Source organism: Oncorhynchus clarkii, chromosome 7, assembly GCF_045791955.1.
Source record: "Oncorhynchus clarkii lewisi isolate Uvic-CL-2024 chromosome 7, UVic_Ocla_1.0, whole genome shotgun sequence".
NCBI lineage: Eukaryota > Metazoa > Chordata > Actinopteri > Salmoniformes > Salmonidae > Oncorhynchus > Oncorhynchus clarkii.
The window spans coordinates 32,495,899-32,515,281 of record NC_092153.1 but is presented as its reverse complement, the minus strand read 5'-3'; the positions used below and the strand labels follow the sequence as shown (position 1 = coordinate 32,515,281).

Genomic DNA, 19,383 nt, shown 5'->3' with positions numbered 1-19,383 from the left:
TTTTTTTCTCATTTTGTCTGTCATAGTTGAAGTGTACCTGTGATGAAAATTACAGGCCTCTCATCTTTTTAAGTGGGAGAACTTGCACAATTGGTGGCTGACTAAATACTTTTTTGCCCCACTGTATTTACATACGTATTCTGACCCTTTGCTATGAGACTCGAAATTGAGCCTTGAGGATGAAGGAATTATCCGTAGAGCTCCGAGACAGGATCGTGTCGAGGCAAAGATCTGGGGAAGGACAACAAAACAATTCTGCAGCATTGAAGATCCCCAAGAACACAGTGGCCTCCATCATTCATAAATGGAAGAAGAGCTAGCTGCCCAGACAAACTGAGCAATCGGAGAAGGGCCTTGGTCAGGGGGGTGACCAAGAACCCAATGGTCACTCTGACAGAGCTCTAGAGTTCCTCTGTGGAGATGGGAGAACCTTCCAGAAGGACAACCATCTCTGCAGTACCACCAAATCAGGCCTTATGGTAGAGTGGCCAGACGGAAGCCACTCCTCAATAAAAGGCTCATGACAACACGCTTGGAGTTTGCCAAAAGGCACGTTAAGGACAAGATTCTATGGTCTGATGAAAAAAAAGATTGAACTATTTGGCTTGAATGCCAAGCATCACGTCTGGAGGAAACCTTGCACAATCCCTACGGTGAAGCATGGTGGTGGCAGCATCATGCTGTGGGGATGTTTTTTAGCAGCAGGGACTGGGTGACTAGTCGGGATTGAGGGAAAGATGAACAGAGCAAAGTACAAAGAGATCCTTGATGAAAACCTCCAGAGCGCTCAGGACCTTAGACTGGGGCGAAGGTTCACCTTCCAACAGGACAACAACCCTAGCACACAGCCAAGACAATGTAGGAATGTTCGAGGGGCCCAGCCAGAGCCCGGAATTGAAACCGATCTAACATCTCTGGAGAGACCTGAAAATAGCTGTGCAGCGACACTCCCCAACCAACCTGACAGAACTTGAGAGGACCTGCAGAGAAGAATAGAGGTCGACCGATTAATCGGAATGGCCGATTAATTAGGGCCGATTTCAAGTTTCCATAACAATCGGTAATCTATATTTTTGGACACCGATTATGGCCGATTACATTGCACTCCACGAGGAGACTGCGTGGCAGGATGACTACCTGTTACGCGAGTGCTACAAGGAGCCAAGGTAAGTTGCTAGCTAGCATTAAACTTATCTTATAAAAACAAATCTTAACATAATCACTAGTTAACTACACATGGTTGGTGATATTACTAGTTTATCTAGCTTGTCCAGCGTTGCATATAATCGATGCGGTGCCTGTTAATTTATCATCGAATCACAGCCTACTTCGCCAAACGGGTGATGATTTAACAAGCGCATTCGCGAAAAAAGCACTGTCATTGCACCAATGTGTACCTAACTATGAACATCAATGCCTTATTTTAAAATCAATGCACAAGTATATATTTTTAAACCTGTATATTTAGTTAATATTGCCTGCTAACATGAAATTATTTTAACTAGGGAAATTGTGTCACTTCTCTTGCGTTCTGTGCAAGCAGAGTCAGGGTATATGCAGCAGTTTGGGTCGCCTGGCTCGTTGCGAACTGTGTGAAGAACATTTCTTCCTAACAAAGAGCGTAATTAATTTGCCAGAATTGTACATAATTATGACATAACATTGAAGGATGTGCAATGTAACAGCAATATTTAGACTTCGGGATGCCACCCGTTAAGATAAAATACAGAACGGTTCCGTATTTCCCTGAAAGAATAAATGTTTTGTTTTTGAAACAATAGTTTCCAGATTCGACCATATTAATGAACTAAGGCTTGTAGTTCTGTGTGTTATTATAATTATAATTAAGAATATGATTTGATATGTGATAGAGCAGTCTGACTGAGCGGTGGTAGGCAGCAGCAGGCTAGTAAGCATTCATTCAAACAGCACATTCCTGCATTTGCCTGCAGCTCTTCGCTGTGCTTCAAGCATTGCGCTGTTTATGACTTCAAGCCTATCAACTCCTGAGGTTAGGCTGGCAATACTATAGTGCCTATAAGAACATCCAATGATCAAAGGTATAAGAAATACAAATTCCTATAATAACTACAACTTAAAACTTCTTACCTGGGAATATTGAAGACTCATGTTAAAAGGAACCACAAACTTTCATATGTTCTCATGTTCTGAGCAAGGAACTTAAACATTAGCTTTCTTACATGGCACATATTGCACTTTTACTTTCTCCAACACTTTGTTTTTGCAATATTTAAACCAAATTGAACATGTTTCATTATTTATTTGAGACTGAATTGATTTTATTGATGTATTATATTAAAATAAGTGTCATTCAGTATTGTTGTAATTGTCAATATTACAAATATATCTCGGCTGATTTAATCGGTATCGGCTTTTTTGGGTCCTCCAATAATTGGTATCGGCGTTGAAAAATCATATTCGGTCGACCTCTAGAGAAGAATGGCAAAAACTCCCAATACAGTTGTGCCAAGCTTGTAACGTCATACCGAAGAAGACTCGAGGCTGTAATCGATGCCAAAGGTGCTTCAACAAAGTAACGAGTAAAGTGTCTGAATACTTATGCAAATGTGATATTTCAGTTAGGTTAGCACATTTCTTAAAAATCTATCTAAAAAAACGTTTTTTTCTTTGTCATTAAAAACTATTTCATCTATTTCAGAATAAGTCTGTAATGTAACAAAATGTGGAAAAAGTCAAGGGGTCTGAATACTATCCAAACGCAATGCAAAGCATATGATATTTATACTGTAAAAGGCACATAGAACAATAATTCAATTGCAAACAGAAACTGGCCCAATTTGTAAATAGTGACGTTTGTGTAATTATACAGACAACTTTAAAAATGCACTTAAACATGGTATCTTTACAACTTAATGTCAAGTGGGACCCATAAAGAGACAGAAGCTTAACAGTAAGGTAACCAAAAAGTTTAAGATTGCTAGAAGAAAAAGGAAGATATGGTCTCACCGGCAAACCAGCTTTCTGTATCTCCGACACATTAGTTTGGAAAACACCGATATGTTCATGCGAGCCATCACTATCATAATCAGAGCAGTGGACCTGGCGAAGAAAGAGGGACAGGAAAGGGAGTTTAAGAGAGAGAAAAAGTACGGAGAGGAGTTCCCTTAGGCTCGCCGGACGGTCTTTAGCATGCAAAAGCTGGGCGGTTGTGCAAGTGAACTCGCCTATAATATCTGAACTTGTGTCTTTGTCCTTATCGTAACACGTGACCTACCAGTAACAGACACGTAGGTAAGCCCTGGGGCTACAGAGATCCCATAACAATAGGGCTGTAGGTTATGTCAAGTCAAAAAGGCACACAACTTTGAGGAAGTCTTTTAAACTATTCATACCTTGATTGGTTTGCTCATGTCACAATAGCAGAATGTTTGCAAAGCCACACTGAATTTCTTCCATGATGGACTCAAAGTATTCTTGATAACCTAAAAAAAAAGACATGAGAGCAACACGTCACAACAAATAGAAATTACAAATTGTACTATGCCAAAATAACAATACAGACGAATTAGAAGGTCAGGCACGATACGCTTTCCATAAAACAACTTCCACTTCATTAGAGAATGCTTCAAGCACACCGTTCAGGTCAAATTAACTTCATCAGAAAGATAATAAAAAATACAGTATAGGTAGCTGTGTCCCTGATTGGTCTCGGAGTAATGGGCGGGTGGAAAGAAGTGGGTGTATCAAAAGAAATGGGCGTGGCGAAATGGGCGTTTTGTTCCCTCTCCTTTAGGAAATGCATGGAGGTTAACTGCCAAGGCAGTTCTAATTACCTACACAACTCAATCTTTTATGAAAGCAAACATGACAAATTATTACCAGTACACTATTCATCATGAACATCCAAAGAGTATTTTATTCAGCCTCCTAATCAATTTCCTTGAGGAAATGCATGACTGCTAAAGAAGTTGAGTTCACATGCAAAAAAAACAACAAAAAAAACTCAATCATGACGAAACATGAGGATGTGTAATCTAATTTTAATTTCCTGATATAATAACGTCTTGATATCAGATGGTAGGCTATTTCTGCCAGCAAACTTCTAGCAAACTTCAAACCAATAGGTCTGCCCTTGCGCAAGCTTGCTATTGGTGTTTAGAAATGGGACATTGACAAGTTTAACCATCGACATTAGACACAGTAACCAACACAACCGCAATGAAACGTGATAATGTAAAATGTTCACAACACAAAAAGCATGTTATGGTACGAGCATTTACAAATTGGGCTGCCCTGACAAAAGAAAATAATGTTAGACCGAAAGTCGTCTGTTCTTTCGACCCATCAATTTCTGTACATTTTTTAACGTGTAGTTTTCCATATAAAATAAAATCAACTACATGCATTGAGCTTGTCTGACAATTTAAGCTTACCGTTTGATGCCTCAAGAGGGCGCCAGAGATCTAGATAACCAGAAGAAAAAAGCTTAACCATCTATCCTCCTACCGTTCCTGTTGGCTTTCACAGACTCTGCTATTACTCTCCTGAAGTTGCCAGTAATAGGCTACATGAGGAGTTGGCAACCTTCCTCACGTGAACGCCAATTTATCTTACCATTTCTACCGATCTGCGTGCCAGTTATAGTTTTCATAAGCACATTTTCGTGAAACAGTTTAATTTAAACATTATTGTCATGTGGTTATTCAAAATTATTGCCAACTATGTAAAGATAGCCAAACAAATACATTGCAGCCTGCAAGTAGAAAATATCCTGAAGAAAATAAATATCCTATAAATAACATACATGGCCTGTCTGCAAAGAACTTGAAACTTGGGTCCAGCCTGAAGCTTGCAACATCACATAAAATATTCTGTGCCCTCAGAGTTTAGCATGCCAGTGAGCTCTGGACAGACACAGCTGTAGGCTGTTTGCTCAAGAGATAAGAATCAATGCTTGAATTTGGCAGGAGCTCATCGGAGCCTCTTATAGAATATTAGCTAAAAAGTACTGTGGAGCTCCTGCACCTAAATATAAAAACAGTACCAGTACCCAAAATGAGTACCGGAACCTATTTCAGTCCAAATCATGCACTGATAAGACGCCTACTTTATGACGTTTCCACTGGATCAGGGCATGACATTTTTCACTTTCTCGCTGAGTGGTTATCGAAGAGGAAGTTTTCAAAAACATTGAGGAACTACTGTAATTCTCAATGGATGGAAAAACAGACTTTGTTTGTTTGCTGTTTGAGGTGAAGAAAACATTACTTTGAGAAGCTCCACAGGTAAGCCAATCAGAAACACTATCAGATCCTCAAATGGGCACATTTATATGCCGACATTTTTGTGCAGGCCAGGTAGCCTATAGGCCTACTTCTATGCATCAACATTGACAGGAGCACTCCAAAAAAAAAGACAATGACTAAATTGACAGAACTTGTAAATTAAATTAAATAAAAACAAAATTTGTTTCTCACAAGTGTTGCATAGTTTTTGCACTCTGCAAACAATGTGTCCACTCAGACAATGAGAACAGGAAGACTAATAATAACAATAATAATAATATTGAATGCATTAAAATAAATTACCATAACCAAAGTAGCAAACATTGTAGATTACAAATTACAGGAATTAACAGTAAATGTATGTACGACTGGTGATATATGTAATGTGGAATTGATATACACTAACAATGAAATGCAAACAATTCACACCACGGAGTTATTAAACAATGAATGTGCACAAATTGGTGGGAGAGAGCGCATTCTGGAGAGGGAAGTGCATTCTGGACGTGTGGTCAATCCGACGTCTGCATTGGCCATGCAGCATTTACAGTGGTATGGCCTAAGCAGAAGTCAGGGCATTCATACTTCTTGTGCTTCGCGGAGCAGTGCAGGGCCGTTGTCAAGGAAGTGAGTTTGTGTTTATACAGGATGTACCACCCCCAACCAATCATGTCAATGCGGAGCTATACAGAGCCCTCCGCATTATTACAAAATTTAGGAGGCACGTGGCAATGCGGTAAAGAGCTCGATTTGGCCTCTGCATGCGTCTAGAGGCTCCGCAATTGCATCACACCCTTCATATGGAGTCTCCGTCCACATTTTTGAACCGTACATAAATTGGCTTTTAGTCTAGGCTTCCGCAATGCATTAGTTCAGAGAGAGAGAGAGATAGCACATACATACATACATACACCTATATACACACACACACCTATATACACACACAGTACAAGTCAAAAGTTTGTACACACCTACTCATTCAAGGGTTTTTCTTCATTTTTACAGTTTCCTACATTGTAGAACAATAGTGAAGACATCAAAACTATGAAATATCACATATGGAATCACACAAGTGTTAAACAAATCAAAATATATTTTATATTTGAGATTCTTCAAAGTAGCCACCCTTGCACAATCTTGGCATTCTCTCAACCAGCTTCACCTGGAATGCTTTTCCAGTCTTGAAGGAGTTCCCACATACACTGAGCACTTGTTGGCTGCTTTTCCTTCATTCTGCGGTCCTACTCATCCAAAATCATCTCAACTGAGTTGAGGTCGGGTGATTGTGGAGGCCACGTCATCTGATGCAGCACTCTATTACTCTCCTTGGTCAAATACCCCTTACACAACATGGAGGTGTGTTGGGTCATTGTCCTGTTGAAAAAACAAATGATACCCCCACTAAGCACAAACAAGATGGGATGGTGTATCGCTGCAAAATGCTGTGGTGGCCATGCTGGTTAAGTGTGCCTTGAATTCTAAATACATCACAGACAGTATCACCAGAAAAGCACCCCCACACAATCACTCCTCCATGCTTTACGGTGGTAACCACACATGCGGAGATCATCCGTTCATGTACTCTTCGTCTTACAAAGACACGGCGTTTGGAACCAAAAATCTCACAATTTCGACTCATCAGACCAAAGGACAGATTTCCACCGGTTTAATGTCCATTGCTCGTGTTTCTTGGCCCTAGCAAGTCCTTTCTTCTTATTGGTGTCCTTTCGTTGTGGTTTCTTTGTAGCAATTCGACCATGAATGCCTGATTCACGCACATCACCTCTGAACAGTTGATGTTGAGATGTCTGTTACTTGAACTCTGAAGCATTCATTTGGGCTGCAATTTCTGAGGCTGGTAATGCTAATGAACGTATCCTCTGCAGCACAGGTAACTCTGGGTCTTCCTTTCCAGTGGCGGTCCTCATGAGCCAGTTTCATCATAGCGCTTGATGGTTTTTGTGACTGCACTGGAAGAAACTTTCAAAGTTCTTGAAATTTTTTTGATTGACTGACCTTCGTGTTTTAAAGTAATGATGCCCTGTCATTTATCTTTGCTTATTTGATCTGTTCTTGCCATAATATGGACTTGGTCTTTTACCAAATAGGGCAATCTTCTGTATACCACCCCAACCTTGTTACAACAACTGATTGGCTCAAACGCATTAAGGAAAGAAATTCCACAAATCAACAAGGCACACCCGTTAATTTAAATGCATTCCAGGTGACTAACTCATGAGGTTGGTTGAGAGAATGACAAGAGTATGCAAAGGGTTGCTACTTTGAAGAATCTCTTATTTAAAATATTTTTGGATTTGTTTAACACTTTTTTGGTTACTACATGATTCTGTGTGTTATTTCATAGTTCTGATGTCTTCACTATTATTCCACAATGTAGAAAATTGTCACAAAATAAAGAAAAGCCCTCGAAGGAGTAGCTGTGCCCTAACGTTTGACTGGTACTGTATATAAACCAGTCAACTAATTGGGGTCAGTGCTAATTTACATGCTTGTTTTTCCACAGTGAGTGATTTTATGACAAGTTCATTCTGAGTTTCCCCCAACTTTATTTTGATGCGCCTTTCTCTCCACAAATTTCTGCACTCGCTGGCAAGAACTGACAAAGTCAGACCAATTACATTTGCGCATTCCATACACTTGTATTCTACACCCCCATTTCTTTCGACACACCCAGTCAACGGTAGCCATTGGGTACTTAAGACAAACAAATATTGTGATAAGTACCTCTGTTCTGTGAACCAGCTGCCACTTGCCATCATCTTCTTGCTTAAAGAACTCTAGGAATGGATAAGATTTCCCAAACAAGTCCTGCAAGAGAGAGAGACAAATAGGAGCACTGGCAAATGAATAATGGGCGGGAGATAATTTAGAAAACGGTTTATTACTCCATAATTAATGTAGAATATTTATTGTACCTTCTTATCCAGGCCTTTAGACTCCAACTCCAGCACTATGTCCCTGTTATCCTTTATCTCCTCAGCAGTAATCTTTAACACACAAAATATAGCACAATTTAGGGAATTCATATGATCATCTCAAGACACTGTTTGCATTTGCCTTATGGTTGTTATCACAACATTTACATAAGTGGGACCATTTTACATTTACACAGCCACTTAAATACTTACAGTAATGATGCCTTTGCCTGCAGGCTTACCCTTCTTCATTTGTAGAGGTCTGGTAAGCTTCTTGCTGGACACAATCTGAAAGGCAAATGGTTGTTTGTTGGAGGCACACCACCATTCATAGAGAAATTCAAAAACATTGGGTTAAGTTCACAGGAGTTTGGTGGCACCTTAATGTGGGAGGACGGGCTCGTGGTATTGGCTGGAGCGGAATGGTATGAAATACATCAAAAACATGGTTTCCATGTGTTTGATACCATTCCATTTGCTCCGTTCCGGCCAATTTTATGAGCGGTCCTCCTCTCAGCAGCATCTACTGGTTAAGTTAATACCTGAGAAAATAAAAGTATCAACACAAGGACACAATGATGTGAGAATAATTGGTCCACACTTTCTTATATCCTAACCTGTCCTAGTGTGCACTCACCCCCCCCAGGAAGTCATCATCATTCAGATCAACAGACTTGTTGTCTATGTCAGACACCCAGCTTCAACTTCTGCACTCTCTCAAAGTGGTAGTCCAGGAGCAGCTTCTTGGAGAACTCAGGGTCCTGGCAGTTCTTCACCCTCTCCGTGCGGTCCAACTGTATAGTGAGACAGAAAGCATCTGCATGAACAAACCATAGGCCAATTCATTATGCACATTAACAATTAGATGTTTCAAATAGTTAGTGCTTTCTCCCTACCTCGGTCCACTTGTCATTCCCGATGCTCTGCATCATCACGCAGAGTGGGTCGGACTTGGATCCAACGTCTTTGTTGAGGAGATTGCTGCATGAAATGGAAAGCTCTACTTTTGACACACATTGAGTATCCACCTGAAAAACACAGGGGGAAAAAAAATGTATGACTGTATATTAAAGCCACAGTCTGCTCTGCAATTAAAAACAATAACAATGGGGCCCCTGCCACTTGTTTTGGTATAAAGCTGAGGGATAGGGCCAGGGAAAGGAAAATCCTCTCAAATTCATAGATAGTATGTGGACACCTGCTCGTCAAACATCTCATTCAAAAATCATTGGCATTAATACGGAGTTGGTCCCCCCATTGCTGCTATAACAGCCTCCATTCTTCTGGGATGGCTTTCCACTAGGTGGGAACATAGCTGCAGGGACTTGTTTCCATTCAGCCACAAGAACGTTAGTGAGGTAGGGAACTGATGTTGGGCGATTAGGCCTAGCTCGCAGTCGGCATTCCAATTCATCCCAAAGGTGTTCGTTGAGGTCAGGGCTCTTTGCAGACAAACAATTTCTGGAAGGACCTCCCTATGTGCACAGATGCATTGTCATGCTGAAACAGTTAAGGGCCTTCCCTAAACTGTTGCCACAAAGTTGGAAGCACAGAATCGTCTAGAATGTCATTGTATGCTGTAGCATTAAGATGTATCTTCACTGGAAATAAGGGGCCTAGCCCGAACCATGAAAAATAGCCCCAGACGAGTATTCATCCTCCAAACTTTACAGTTGGCACTATGTAGTCTTGCAGGTATCGTTCTCCTGGCATCCACCAAACCCAGATTCACCCATCGGACTGCCAGATGGTGAAGCGTGTTTCATCACTCCAGAGAACGTGTTTCCACTGTCATTGAACAGCGCACAATTGGCCCAACTTCGTCTGGGTTTGGCCGGTGTGGGCCGTCATTGTAAATAAGAATTTGTTGATGAATTGAAATTACCATTAAAATAGCTTTAACGTACACTACTCAGTAAAATCGCAATTTTGCGAATAAACGCTTCTCACCCTGATAAGCACAGGGACAATTAAAACTGGACAGGAAGCCTACTAGTTCACATCTGTCAACTTGTCATTGAACCAGACACCTTGCATGCAACCTACCAAGTGCGTATTTTACAGTAAAGACTCGACTTGGAGGAGAGAGAGCTTTCTATGAAGGCAACAACCATTTTTCATCAAAAGCCCATTTTGAAGACACTGACAAGAATTCCATGGGCACATGAACGCCCATAAAATAACAATCCCCGGATTTGCCTCTTCAAACTCAAATCAAGCATTGGTTTACTTTAGAAAAATAAGTAGGCAAATGTTACAAATATTACCTTGTCGCACGAAACGGCAATATATCGGACGGGTGTCACTATGAAACAGTTGTACTTGCCATGCAACTCAAGTGCACTCTGCAGTAACGCGATATAAATGTCGAGCTAAGATGTACTAAATTTGCTATCTGACAAAAAGGTGTGGCAGATGGTCAAGTGAGCATGATAGCTCAACAATTGGATAAGCAGCCAGCATAAAAACGTTCCTATTGGACAAGAGGCAACGTGACTCACACTGTGCCCCCAGTGCAGGAAGTGACTATACACACACACACACTTTGTTCAGGCTGCACTCAAATATTTTTTTCCACACCTAGAGATAATACAAATGTAGCCTTTTTACAATTAGCCGATACAGCTGATGTTCCGGTATACAATGTTAACGTATAAACTCCGCTCCATAAACAGCCATAACCACCGTTGGAAACGTAGCTAACTAAAACCAGATACAAATGTATGCGTAACTGCACAATATATTTAGATCATTCATGCTTTGCGAATTTGCAAATGAATTCGGTCCTTATCAAAATCATTAATACAAATAACAGTGAACGTGAAACTACACATTTCTGCACTACTACTCGTCTTGATGTTAAAAACAATCTTAGCACATTTCAATAAAGGAAAATATTCACACTTACAAATAACAGTGTTATGTTATACCACACACAATGGGCAAACAATTCAATTCCTGTATATAGCAGGGCTGCATTTCCTATGTAGGCCTACTAACATTCCACACATTTTTTCTCTCAAATTCTGCCTATCCATTTCTCCACACCTACAGTATACATTTGATAGCTATACATACATTTCTGCACATATCCTTGGATAGGTGGTCTATTCAGCTCTCATGATACAGGGCAACAGACAGTGCAGCAAGTTTAGCACATACATTATTTTACAAATAAGCATAGGAATTAAGTTAATGACACACAAGCAATGGTGTAGTGTTAGCCTTTCACTGCATTACTGAGGTGAATGATTTTTCTCAATAATAATTACCTAGCCATTTACAACCCAACACATCCAACCTTCTAGTGTAGTAGGCCTATCAACTTCGCTCAATAAACAGACAAACATTGTTGGAAACATTGCACAATGTATACTTGAACAAACATATAAAAACGCAACATGCAACAATTCCAAAGTTACAGTTTACAGTAAAAGTTGGAAGATTAAATGTATTGGGCTAAGGTGTATGTAAACTCATTGTTCACAATTCCTGAAATTTAATCCTAGTAAAAATACCCTGTCTATGGTCAGATGGGATCATTACTTTATTATAAGAATGTGAAATGTCAGAATAGTAGAGTGATTCATTTCAGCTTTTATTTCTTTCATCACATTCCCAGTGGGTCAGAAGTTTTACATACTCAATTAGTATATGGAAGCATTGCCTTTAAATTGTTTAACTTGGGTCAAACGTGTTGAGTAGCCTTCCACAAGATTCCCACAAGAAGTTGGGTGAATTTTGGCCCATTCCTCCTGACAGAGCTGGTGTAACTGAATCAGGTTTGTAGGCCTCCTTGCTCACACACGCTTTTTAAGTTCTGCCCACAAATTTTCTATAGGGTTGAGGTCAGGGATTTGTAATGGCCACTCCCAATACCTTGACTTTGTTGTCCTTAAGCCATTTTGCCACAACTTTAGAAGTATGATTGGGGTCATTGTCCATTTGGAAGACCCATTTGCGACCAAGCTTTAAGTTCCTGAGATGTTGCTTCAATATATCCACATACTTTTCCTACCTCATGATGCCATCTATTTTGTGAAATGCACCAGTCACTCCTACAGCAAAGCACACCCACAACCTGATGCTGCAAACCCCATGCTTCACAGTTGGGATGGTGTTCTTCAGCTTGCAAGCGTCCCCCTTCTTCTTCCAAACATAACGATGGTCATTACGGCCAAACAGTTGTATTTTTGTTTCATCAGACCAGAGGACATTTCTCCAAAAAGTACGATTTTCGTCCCCATGTGCAGTTGCAAACCGTTGTCTGGCTTTTTATGGCGGTTTTGGAGCAGTGGCTTCTTCCTTGCTGAGCGGCCTTTCAGGTTATGTCGATATAGGACTTGTTATACTGTGGATAGAGATACTTTTGTACCTGTTTACACCATCATCTTCACAAGATCCTTTGCTGTTGTCCTGGGATTGATTTGCACTTTTCGCATCAAAGCATGTTCATCTCTAGGAGACAGAACGTGTCTCCTTCCTGAGCGGTATAACGGCTGCATGGTCCCATGGTGTTTATACTTGCGTACTATTGTTTGTACAGGTGAACGTGGTACCTTCAGGTGTTTGAAAATTGCTCTCAAGGATGAACCAGACATCTGGAGGTCTACACTTTTTTTCCTGAGGTCTTGGCTGATTTCTTTTGATTTTCCCATGACGTCAAGCAAAGAGGCCCTGGGTTTGAAGGTAGGCCTTGAAATACATCCATAGGTACTCCTCCAATTGACTCAAATGATGTCAATTAGCCTATCAGCAGCTTCTAAAGCCATGACATCATTTTCTGGAATTTTCCAAGCTGTTTAAAAGGTACAGTCAACTTAGTGTATGTAAACTTCTGACCCACTGAAATTGCGATACAGTGAATGATAAGTGAAATAATCTGTAAACAATTGTTGGAAAAATTACTTGTGTCATGCACAAAGTAGATTTGCCAAAACTATAGTTTGTTTAAAAGAAAATTGTGGAGTGGCTTAAAAATGAGTTTTAATGACTCCAACATAAGTGTATGTAAACTTCCGACTTCAACTGTATATATCAATTTAAATAAATTCACATGGCCCTAATTTTTTGATTTCACATGACTGGGAATACAGACATGCATCCGTTGGTCACATATCTTTTTTTTAAAATGGGCTTCACAACAGGCCTCAGGATCTCATCACATATTTTTGTGCATTAAAATTGTCTTTGATAAAATGCTAATTGAGTTTGTTGTCTGTAGCTTATTCCTGCCAATACCATAACCCCACCGCCACCATGGTGCACTCTGTTCACATCGGAAAACCACTCCCCCACATGACGCCATGAATGTGGTCTATGGTTGTGAGGCCGGTTGGACATGACGTTAAATTCTCTGGCAACAGCTCTGGTTGACAATCCTGCAGTCAGCATGCCAATTGCACGCTCCCTCAAAACTTGAGACATCTGTGGCATTGTGTTGTGTGACAATACTGCATACTTTAAAGTGACCTTTTCTTGTCCCCAGCACAAGGTGCACCTCTGTAATGATCATGCTGGGATTTTTTTTTTTTCAGTTCATGAAACATGGGACCAACACTGTTACATTTATTTCATTGTAGATTTGATTAAGACTTCTAATAGGGAATGACACAAATTAGGAAAATAATTTACTGAACAAAAATATTAGTAAAAGAAAAACCCCATTTGAAATCCAGTGTCAGTTGGAAGTGATGGAACTGTGGCTTATTCTGCAGAAGGCTGTTTTAGTGTCCCATGTCAGATTCAATCAGGATTAAGGATTGTGTGGCCCTCTATTATATCAACAAATACCAGCTATATGGCAAATTTGATATACACTACATTACCAAAAGTATGTGGACACCTGCTCACCGAACTCCAAAATCATGGGCATTAACAAAAATGTATGCACTCACTACTAAAAGTCGCTCTGCATAAGAGTGTCTTCTAAATGACTAAAGTGTAAATGTGAAATTTTAACATGGAGATGGTCCCCCCTTTGTTGCTATATCAGCCTCCACTCTTCTGAGAAGGCTTTCCACTCTGTGTCCACACTTTCCATACTCGGCCTTGTCTCAGGATAGTGAATTGGTGGTTGAAGATATCCCTCTAGTGGTGTGGGGGCTGTGCTTTGGCAAAGTGGGTGGGGTTATATCCTGCCTGTTTGGCCCTGTCTGGGGGTATCCAACGGACGGGGCCAGTGTCTCCTGACCCCTCCTGTCTCAGCCTCCAGTATTTATGCTGCAAAAGTTTGTCAGGGCGCTCGGATCAGTCTGTTATATCTGGAGTATTTCTCCTGTCTTATCCGGTGTCCTGTGTGAATTTAAATATGCTCTCTCGGAGGACCATGCCTCAGGACTACCTGGCACAATGACTCCTTGCTGTCCCCAGTCCACCTGGTCGTGCTGCTGCTCCAGTTTCAACTGTTCTGCCTGCGGGTATGAAACCCTGACCTGTTCACCGGATGTGCTACCTTGTCCCAGACCTGCCGTTTTCAACTCTCTTGAGACAGCAGGTGCGGTAGAGATCCTCTGAATGATCGGCTATGAAAAGCCAGCTGACATTTACTCCTGAGGTGCTGACCTGTTGCACCCCCGACAACCACTGTGAATATTATTATTTGACCCTGCTGGTCACCTATGAACATTTGAACATCTTGGCCATGTTCTGTTATAATCTCCACCCGGCACAGCCAGAGGACTGGTCACCCTTCATAGCCTGGTTCCTCTCTAGGTTTCTTCCTCGGTTCCGGCCTTTCTAGGGAGTTTTTCCTAGCAACCGTGCTTCTACACCCACATTGCTTGCGGTTTGGGGTTTTAGGTTAGGTTTCTGTACAGCACTGTGTGACATTAGCTGTTGTAAGAAGGGCTTTATAAATACATTTGATTGATTGTTAAAATAATGCTGTGGGGAATTGCTTCCATTCATCCATCCACAAGAGCATTACTGAGGTCAGCCACTGATGTTGGGCGATTAGGCCTGGCTCGCAGTCAGTGTTCCAATTCCTCCCAAAAGTGTTAAATGGGGTTGAGGTCAGGGATATGTATGTCCAGGTCAGTCAAGTTCTTTGACACCAATCAACAAACCATTTCTGCATGGACATCGCTTTGTGCATGGGGGCATTGTCGTGCTGAAACAGGAAAGGGCCTTCCCCAAACTGTTGCCACAAATTTGGAAGCACAGATAACACTTAGCATTGCACATGATAATCTTTTGTCCTAACGTTGCTTCCTGAGGCAGTTTGGAACTCGGTAGTGAGTGTTGCAGCTGAGGATATTTACACGCTACGTGCTTCAGCACTCGGTGGTCCCGTTCTGTGAGCTTGTGTGGCTTACCACTTTGCGGCCGAGCCGTTGCTGCTCCTAGACGTTTCCACTTCACAATAACAGCTCTTACAGTTGACTGGTGAAGCTCTAGCAGGGCAGAAATTTTACAAACTGACTTGTTGGAAAGGTGGAATCCTATGACGGTGCAATGTTGAAAGTCACTGAGCTCTTCACTAAGGCCATTCTACTGCCAATAATTGTCTATGGAGATTGCATGGTTGTGTGCTCGATTTTATTCAACTGTCAGCAACGGGTGTGGGTGAAGTAGCTGACTCCACTAATTTGAAGGGGTGTGCACATATTTTTGTATATATAGTGTAGCTTATTGCTTTAGGTAACAATCCGGTTGACTGCTTAATTTCAAGAGTGTGAGAACTATATTCCTGCTTTTCCCGTCTTAAGTCAAACCACAATAAAGCAAGTCCAGCAAACCTAGATATTAGCATAATGGCTCAAATACTTCATTTATTACACACCATGTGTCACCTCGCACAATTCATAAAAATAACTAGTACTTACCTTTGCATGTAAATCCAATAGTGAACCAAGTGGCTCTCATTGCCTTACACCCAACAGCTTGGTACCCAAAAAGTAGGTGTAATGCATAATATTCAAAAAGTTAAATCCAGAAGCACACTCAGTGACTTCTGTTGTGACTTTGAAAGGAAGCAAACCAAAATAGGTATGTATGAATACTGAATGACAGGTAAGTCCCAACTTGTTTTGCATCGCAATTCATCTGCTCTGTCCATCGGCTCTCTCTAACAGACACAAAGGCATCTTTCAGGCCAATTTAGTTCACACCATGCCCTAGGTTGTCATGTCTGACCCCAACAACCCACCACTTCACCCCAGTGCTGAAAACTAGGCCCTTCTCAAGCCGTGGACTCGTTAGAACCCCCAGCATTTCACTCTTCTTTCAAACGTGACGAAGTAAACAACTTATTTGATGACCACCCTATAGGATTACTCTGCCTGATTTATAGAGACTGAAAATAAAACAAGGCTGTATAGATAATGACATTTAAACATATATAATTCATGTTCAGAGAACTTATATGAACTCAGTCAACTTTCCATTAAACCGCATTATAAAAACAAGACAAATGTAGGTTGAGCGGTAGGCTAGCTTGTAACACAAGAAACAAAGACTCTCTTAGCCTTACAGTAGGCATGTTTGCCACTAGCATCTATAGTGGAATTGAAAGTAAGCCTTGTGACAGTACACGATTTATTCCACTCTCAACACAAACACAGAGACAATTTATGAACAGAATTATATTCAGTGCTCCACCTTGACAATTTTACTGCAGTAATGTAACATGTTTGGGACCATATCAAGTGGCCTACTGAACAAAATACTTTAAAATAAAAAAACATTTGAGTGAAGTGATTCCAAGAGATACTTTGAGATTTTGACAATGAAGCCCTTTATCTACCTCCCCAGATTAACAAACTCATGGATGGATATCACTTGTGTCTCTCTACATCCAGTATGAAGGCGGTTACAGGTAGTTTGTCGAGCAAATGCTAACTAGCATTAGCACAATGACTGGAAGTCTATGGTAACTACTGGCATGCTAGCAGTTACCATTGACTTCGTCATTGCGGCAACATTAGTTAGCAATTGTGCTAACGCTAGTTAGCAACTAACTTCAAACTGCACGCTGAGACAAAAATAGTATCCACGGCTTCATCTGACTCTGTGGAACTAGACAGGGCTTAATGGCCAAGATCCCGAAGTATCCCTGTAAAGGCAAGGGTGTCGAACTAAATTCCTGGAGAGCCATGTTTCTGATGTTTTTTTTTATTCTTGTACAATTAAGACCTACACAACCAGGTGAGGGGAGTACTTAACTAGTTCTTAACTAATCAATGACCTTAATTGATCAATCAAGTACAAGGAAGGAGTGAAGACAAGCAGAACTTGGCCCTCAAGGACTGGATTTTGACATGTTTTAAAGTAACTGTCCAGTGTTTCCAGATTTCTATGAAATTTGACTGATTAAAATACAATATGAGCCAAATAGTTCTGTCCAAAAAAAAAGTACTTGTAGGCCCAGTGCAGTCAAAATGTAGATTTTCCTGTGTTATATATTTCCACACTACGAGGTTGGAATAATACTGTGGAAAAGAGAATGCCCTTTTAGCGTAAGAGCGGTTTGAAAAAACCTCTTGAAATATCATGCTTTTTTTGGTGGGATGAAGTTTTAGCCTGCCTGGTGACATTTCCAGGTGGTAAATTAGTTAACAGACCAATAAGGGAGTTCGAAAACTCTGCCAATAAAAGCTAGTTTTCAGTTTTCCCCTCCACACTCCTAGCAAAATTCTTGCTTGAGAAATTGCGCTTGCTAAGAAGCTCTTTTTGACCATTTTAATTGAAAACAGTCACAGTAATTGTTACTCAGAAATGATTTGATAGTGAGCTAAAAACAGCTACATTGGGCCTTGCTAAAATGCAGCTTTTATGGGTTTGGATGGTCCACCACAAGGCCATTGTACTTGCATACGGAGCAGCAAAAGCAACTGCCCCTCCCTACCGTCAGGCAACGCTCAAACTCTACACCCCAACCAGAGCACTCCGTTCTGCCACCTCTGGTCTCTTGCGCTCAGCCCAGTCCAAGCTCTTCTCTGTCCTGGCACCCCAATGGTAGAACCAGCTTCCCCCTGAAGCTAGGACAGCAGAGTCCCTTCCCATCTTCCGAAAAAATCTGAAACACTACCTCTTCAAAGAGTATCTTAAATACCCCCCCTTCTCAAATATTCATGGAAGTAGTCCGCTGATTGGCCAGCTCAGCCAATGAGCCAACATGACATGTTCTATGAGGAAATAGCAAGCATTTTTTAAACAGTCTGTTTGAGATACAACTTTGAGTTGGAGATTTGACGTTTTTTTTTCTCTAATATTTGCTTTGGCCACAAATAAGACGGGTCAACAACATTATTTGGGTACAAGTTAACAGAATTAACTTTTAAAAGTGAGATTTTCATTGGCGAGTTACTTTAAAGGATGGTTTCTAAAACAGATTAAGCTTGGTCCTGTTCTAAAAATGATTCTAAACAGAATTGCCATGAAAAGGCATTTTAGTCCAGGAATAGGCTTAATCTGGGTCTGGGAAACCGGGTATATAGGTTTCTTGGTAAGATCTGATTGAATTTCCCATTCAACCCCTATATATCCTATATGTTCACTTGCAAAAACCTAGATGTAGCCAGGCCTATATGACCCTTTAAGGTTAACCTAACCATCCCTAACAGCAATACTTAGGCCTATCTAAAGTTTTTCATACCTGGAACATGTTTGGGAAAAACTTGGTGCCTTCCCTTCCAAAACCATTTTAATTGTTCATATGGAAAATCAGCAAGCAGTGAAAAAGCATTGGAGAAAAATAGAATGCCTTGTAGATAGAGCTATGTCAGGAATGTCATTTTATTGACAAAAGTGTAAGCTAAACAGTAGGCTATATACACACACTTGTGAAATAATAAACTGGAACGTCCCCAAAAATGAAACATAAAAATGTATCTTGTCAGGCAACACTACAAAACTAAAGACATTCCAAACAGCTCATAATTTCAAAAAGAACATATCGCAGTGGGAGGGTTGGCAGATACAAAACGTTCTAAAGAGCTCTGCAGACCATTAAACCAAATGCAAAGTTCTAAATATTTTTCTCAGAAACAAACAGTACAATCTCACATCATAGCTAACATTAACATTTGCATTTATTAACAGTGAAAAACAGCATAGAGCAAATAAGAAAATGCTTTAACCATGGCACAATAAGTGTTCTCTGTACTAACACCATGCATGGCAGCATTTGGTGAGTACCCCCTTTAGAATATCGTCACAAAGCACAGGTAAAAGTAAAG

General features: G+C 40.7%; 1 pseudogene; it reads right to left on the bottom strand.

The window, feature by feature from the left end:
• LOC139413200 (copine-3-like) overlaps positions 1-19,383 on the bottom strand; it is a 42,250-nt pseudogene that overhangs the window by 10,294 nt on the left and 12,573 nt on the right.